This window comes from Cannabis sativa, chromosome 3 (genome assembly GCF_029168945.1).
Source record: "Cannabis sativa cultivar Pink pepper isolate KNU-18-1 chromosome 3, ASM2916894v1, whole genome shotgun sequence".
NCBI classification, from domain to species: domain Eukaryota; kingdom Viridiplantae; phylum Streptophyta; class Magnoliopsida; order Rosales; family Cannabaceae; genus Cannabis; species Cannabis sativa.
This window is the reverse complement of record NC_083603.1, coordinates 76,582,951-76,589,981: the sequence shown is the minus strand read 5'-3', so window position 1 is coordinate 76,589,981 and position 7,031 is coordinate 76,582,951. Positions and strand designations below refer to the sequence as shown.

General features: G+C 32.0%; 1 long non-coding RNA gene across 1 annotated transcript; it reads right to left on the bottom strand.

Moving 5' to 3' along the window:
• Positions 1 to 5,164: 5,164 nt before the first annotated feature.
• On the bottom strand, positions 5,165 to 6,798 carry LOC115709055 (uncharacterized). The gene is made up of 2 exons (XR_004010159.2): positions 5,688 to 6,798; positions 5,165 to 5,513 (listed from the first exon to the last, which is right to left on the bottom strand). It is a non-coding gene; the product is annotated as an uncharacterized LOC115709055 (long non-coding RNA).
• Positions 6,799 to 7,031: the final 233 nt, after the last annotated feature.

The window sequence follows — 7,031 nt, the reverse complement described above, 5'->3', positions numbered from 1 at the left end:
TGTTAGTCTACAAGGGTGGTGTTTTAAATCCCGTAGGCTATACCAATTCAGATTTCCAGGCATGTCTTGATGATAGGAAATCTACATCTGGATGGTGTTTACTTTTGGCGGTGGACCAGTGGTTTGGAGAAGTCCTAACCAAACCGTAATTTCAGACTCTACAATGGAGGTAGAATACATAGCTATCACAGAGGCTCTAGAAAAACTTGTCTGGCTTAGAAAGTTCTTCTCAGGACTCAGTGTTGTTCCTGGAATGGAAAAACCACTGGTTTTGCTTTGTGATAACACTGGAGCCATAGCCAAAAGTAAAGAGCCTCGAAGCCACAAGAGAAGCAAACATATAGAAAGGAAATACCATATCATCAGAGAGTATGTGGCAAGAGGGGATGTACTGGTGGAGAAAGTGGACACAGAGAACAGCCTAGCTAGTCCATTCACCAAAGTCTTGGCAAGAACTGCATTTGAAAAGCAATGTCAGAATCTAGGATTAATTGAAATGTACTAATTATTTTATATTAGTGCAAGTGAGAGTTTGTTGGGCTTTATGCCCTAAATAAAACTCTATTTCAATGTAATCTCTATCATTTAAATATCAATAAAGAGACAGAAGTGTTTTCATCACTTATTTAATGTGTCATTTGGTTCATGTTATCATTTATATGTTTACTTGATTTATAAACTCATCCAAACCCTTATCACATTAATATTCTTGTTTATTGTGTCGTCAGCACAGTGGAGAGTAATCAAGATTGTGTAATTAAATATATATTCCTAGATTTATCAGTACATAGAGTTTAACTGATATGATAATCTTCAACATACTTTACTTGCACCTTGGATAAGTGTTATGTCCTTTCCAGGGCATTGGTTAAAGTAAAGCTTAGGTTGGATGCATGGAGTATGCATCGGAAAGGACCGATATTGAACTTGTTGGGTTTTGTGCCCTAAATAAAACCCATTTCAATATAATTGGATTTACTTATTTTAAAGATCAGAAATAACATTTTATGTTGCATGGTTCACATGATTTATTTCATGATTATATATATGTATGAATTCTATTTCAGTCCAGAACATATGAATTTGTTAATGATTAGAGTGTTGTCAGCACAGTGGAATATAATCTTAATAATATGTTCGAAAGGTTATTCCCTGATTTGTCAGAACATTGGATTTAGACTGACATGGTATAATCAGCGATAGGTATTCTTACACCTTGGAAAAGTGTTATGTCCTTTCCAGGACATTGGCAAAGTTTACCAGTATCGGATGTATGGAGTATACATCGGAAGGGACCGATATTGAACTTTGATTAGATATATTAGAATTTACCGTAATATCTATTCAATTCCATATCACCTGTTGATCCTAGATCAAATGATCTTAATCATGATATGATTAGGTTCAATCTCAAGAGTGTTATTCGTGTTCTTTGATTTGTTAGTTAAGCCTTCTTTTGGGTCCGGGTGATACGTACATTTTGGGAACACGGTAGTACAATTGAGTGGGAGCGCTAACATAAATATGGAATCTATAGCTTCTATCTGGAGAATAGAAAGTAAAGGATGATTTCCTTCGAGCTTAACCAAACAAAAATAAATGGTGGAGTACTCATTTCACTTAGATCAAATATTATTTATACAGGGTTAAGTGTTTTAAGGATAAAATACATTAATGGCTGTTACGGTAATTTAGTCCCTTTATAGTGTAAATCATCTATATAGAGGATCATTGATCGAATTAGGATTATAACAATGGATAACTAATGACGTATCTATATCGTGGAACATATAGAGCGTTCTATATGACTGAGAGTGCAATTCCAAGTTCTATGAGTGGATTCAATAAGGAATTAATGAGTTAGGGAATTTACTTGGTAAATTCGGCTCGACTTATTGGAAGCTCGGTTATATAGACCCATGGTCCCCATACTAGTTGAGACCATACTGCTTGTAAGACTCAGTTAATTAATTTTGATTAATTAATTATAATTCTAAAGTTAGACTATGTCTACTTTATGAATTTTCACTAAGCAAGGGCAAAATTGTAAAGAAAAGAGATTCTAGGTTTATTTATTCATTAAGATACTTTATATGTCTAAATTAATAAATACATTAAATGGAAATATTATTTAATAATTACTTTTAAGTTATGAAATAATTAGAATTGGCATTTGAATGGTTAAATTGGAAAATTGACATTTTTGAGAAAATGGGAATGGAAAATAACAAAATGGGAAAGTTGCAAAGTGAGGCCCAATTTCCTTATATGGGCCGCCCACTATGCAAGAGCATTACCATTTTATTTTTTCTATTATTTTAATGCCACACAATTCTAACCTAAACTTAGAGGGCATTTTATAAATAGAAAGTGTTGGCTTCAGGAAACTCATAACTTTGCACATTGTTTCCTTCAGAGAAAAGCTATGCCGCCCCTCTCTCTCTTTTCCGCTCTAAATTTCAAAATCCCTTGAGTGAATGAGTAGTGCCCACACACATCAAGTGGTACCTCAATCATAGTATGTAAGACTGTGGAAAATCAGCACCAACAAGAAGGAGAGAAAGAGATCCAGATTCAGATCTTGATAATGCTCTGCTACAGAAAGGAATCAAGGGCTAGAGATCTGAATGGAAGAAGTCATAATATTCTGCTGCACCCAATGTAAGGTTTTCTTAAACTCTTATGTGTTTATTTCATTGTTTTAGAATTCATATTAGGATGTTAATCAAACATACTTGGTAGTAAATCTAAATCCTGGTAAAATATTTTCCAACAGAACTTTGAATCAGATATGATAAATTTACCGTGATATCTATTAAGTTTAATATCACCTAGTTGATCCTAGATCAAATGATCTTAATCCTGACATGGTTAGGTTCAATCTCAAGAGTATTCTACATGTTCTTTAATTTATTAGTTAAGCCTACTTTTTGGTCAGGGTAATACGTACATTTTGAGAACATGGTAGTGCAATTGAGTGGGAGCGCTAAACATAGATATGGAATCTATAGCTTCTATCAGGGCATAGAAGTGAAATGATGATTTCCTTTGAGCTTGGCTAAATAGAGATAAATGGTTGAGTACTCATTTCAATGATTATGTTTCGTTCACTGAAATATTATTTATAGGTGGCTAAGTGTTTCAAAGATAAAATACATTAAATGGTGTAACCGTAAATTAATCCTTATACAATGTAAATGATCTATAAAGAATTATTGATTTTTGGGATTATAACAACGGATAACTAATAGGGTGTCTATATCGTGGAACATATAGAGCGTTCTATATAACTGAGAGTGCAATTCCAAGTTCTATAATGGATGCAACAAGGAATTAATAAGTCAGTGAATTTACTTGGTAAATTCTAGAGCTGCTTATTGGAAGCTCAAATATATAGGCCCATGGTCCCCATACTAGTTGAGACAATACTACTTGTAAGACTTAGTTAATTGATTTTGATTAATCAATTATAATTCTAAGATTAGACTATGTCTAGTTTATGAATTTTTACTAAACAATGGCTAAATTGTGAAGAAAGAGTTTCTAGGGTTTATTTGTTAATTAAGATACTTTGATAAGTCTAATTAATAAATATATTAAATGACAATATTATTTAATAATTAATTTTTAGTTATATGTGACAACATTATATTCTGCTGCAACCACTGTAAGGTTTCTAATACTTTATATGTGTTTATTTCATATCGTTTTAGAAGTTCATATTTAGGATGTTAATAACATACTTGTTAGTAAATCTAAATCCTAGTAAAATAATTCCAACACTATATTGATAAATTTGTTTACTTTAACTAAGGATGAGATTTTTGTGGGTAAATGGTATGCTATTGAAGGAATGTTTAAATTGAATGCTCAAGTTAATAAAGTGAATGTTTATGTTCACTCATAATGGTAATCCAACCTATAGACTAGAGATCCTAAGAAATAGATTTAATGGGTAATAACAAGTTATAATGTGATAAGAATGAGATCATGATATTATTATAAAAAATATGAAGTATGAATTTCTGAAGCGATAGAAGGTTGACATAATAGAAACTCTTAATGAGATCTATAGTCTATGTTGGATGGAGTACCGAGCTACAAGAGTATTCTTGATAGAATAACTTGCGTGAATGTGGGAGTGGGGCCGCTTCCTATGAAGTTTTGGACAAATTTCTAGAGTGTTCTATAGTGAGATAGACGTGCACGACCATTAAAGCGAGAACTGAGTACACCCTAGAAAGATTGTGCGTGGTACATGGTAGAGATAGAGTTCAAGATTACGAATCCCTCTAGTGTATTATAAGTTGCATTCACTACACAAATGTTCAAATCGACAAAATACCTTTGTCTATACTCAACTTTATTGTTTAGATTACTGCTCGAAGAAAATATTTTTTAAAAATTCAAGTAGGAAATTGTTAGAGCATATTTGTGAATTATTAAAGATTGGAAATGAGCATTTTTGAAGTGCTTAGAGGACTAGTCCCACATTGCTTGGGAACATTTATGTATAAGTGTATATATATTGTACATATGAACAATTGGATCGGGTCCCAAAGGGTACCCACTTTTGTGGAAGAAGGAGGAGTCACACAAAGGCTCACCTACACACCACACGCGTGCCACCACCAACTAAACTGGTGTTGTGTGCACCATATTTTTTAGAGAAAATTTATAGTATTAATTAAAATAGTTTTTTAACGTGGTTAATTAATTAGTAAACAGAGACATTTTCTCGTCTTGATTTTTAGCATCGATCCCGTGTTCTAACGTTCCCACGATCAAAAACGTATTTCTTTTCGTTACTATCTTTTGTGTATTCCTAATATAAAGCATGAGAACTAACGGGAGAAATACATCTTTTTCTTACAGAAAAATCTATATATAATTATATACGATTATATTACGTACAATGTGTATTTTGAGAAGTAGTATTTTGTTGGGTGTGGTATTTCGATGGTTCTTTATCGTGCAATAGAGCTCCGATAAGTGGTTCGACTAGGCTGTTGTATTCTGAGAACACGAGATTGATAGTTTGCTTGTATAATTTTGGATAGTGTCACAAACGTTATAAAAAGAGCAACTTAGTTTGCGATTCAACCTAAATTTTAATTCGATAAATGCATTTTTTTTTTTGCAGTAGCAATTTCAACAATAACACTGAAGAGAAAAAAATGAAATTTTATATACCAATATAATTTTTTTGTATGGTTATATTACAATGTTTGGAATTGTGAAATATCAAAATTCAGAAGAGAAACTAGCAGCCTTAGAATTATTAACCCTAATAAGCCAAGTCGGTCTGCCTGAGTCAATTGATACATCTAATCGGTCATAAATCACTTAATCTTCTTCTTCTTCTTCTTCTTCTTTTTCTTTTTGAAAGAGCACTTAATCTTCTTTAGTGTGGAACTTTTTATCAATTACAATACAGAATAGTACACAGACAATCATTTATATATAATACAACAACTATAGCCTTTTTAAAAATCTTTCCCCCCTTTGATTTTCTAGCATAGAAAAAAAATTGACGTCAAAAAATATACAAAAAATAAATGTTCGATAACAAAAACATCAATGAAAATAAATGAGACAGCTGTGCACATGAAAATGATAAAGAAGATAAACATAGATCTTACCTAAGTTCACATTTAATTAATTAACTACTAATTATAAGTACTAACCCTGATTGACATCATGTGGTGTTCGTAGATCCGAGAGACAAATGTTGTAATTTTGGAAGGACAAAATCTGGGTGCCAATAAATATATTTATATATGTATATACATGTTTGTATATAGAATGTTTTGGATATCCATTATTGTAATTAAGTTTGAATAAAAATGAGATTTATAGAAAGGATAAAGAAATGGGTAGAGAGACTGAAGGTGATGACAGAAGCATAGAGAGCACAAAGGAGTGAGATGCAGCTTGGAGTTATTGGCTTTAGTTTTTGCATATTATCATCTGTGCTCTCTATCTTCTGTCAACAGCCTCAAACAATGTCTCTTGTTTCCCTAATCTTTAATCTCCTTCAAATAATTAAAAGAAGTTCTCAATAATGAAACTTTATTAATAACAGCTCCATATATATATATATTTTTGTAAAAGAGATCTAGGGAGAGGGAGAGGATATTGTTTGCTATAATAGACTGCTCTCAAGTGGCCTCTATTTATAGGAAAGGAAAGATATAGCCAGTACTCACTGAAAAGAATGGTAAAATTATGTGAGTGTGAGAAAAGAGGGATAAAGGTACTTCTACTTATCATGTACTATACAATGACTTTCTATTGTACCATCTTTTTTCTGTAACCGTTTTTCACGAGATAAAAATATCTCATACATATATATAGGACACTCTCGTTCATATTCTAACAAACACCTAAACAGATACGTACTCAAAATCCATGCATACCATTTCAACTCACACAAAAACCCATTCCACATTTTTCTCTTTTTACCCACATTATTGTTTAGGACACAAGATATTCAAGATTAAAAAAAAATCATAAATTAAAAGTTGAATAAGTCAGAAATAATCTCTCAATCCACAATAATCTATCTTATTATTACTGTTATCGCCAAGGACAACTTTTTTGGATATGGTCCATGTGAATAGGGATTTTTTACAATCTTCTAGAGCTAGCTTATATTATATTTATTTTATTTTTTAGAATGGAGAAAGTTTTATTATAAATATATCTGATATAGTATCAGTTTATAATTACATGGCCATATACAGTCATATGTGTATATATAGTTCTATATTTGCTAAGTTGTTATACTTCACATCTTGGTGAATGCTGACCCACGAAGATATGGGGCCAAAACTAGAGGATATGGAGCAGCCTTCAAGTGGTTGAAATATTTTCAAGCGGTTGGGTAAACATTTAAGCCAAAATCTTTAATTGATCTATAATTCTGTGTGTAATGTAGACAAAACTAATTAATCAATATGTTTCCCAGCACGGTTAAGAAAATCTAGCCAATAAGGTAACATGTCTTGGAATTTATCATGATCAAAGAA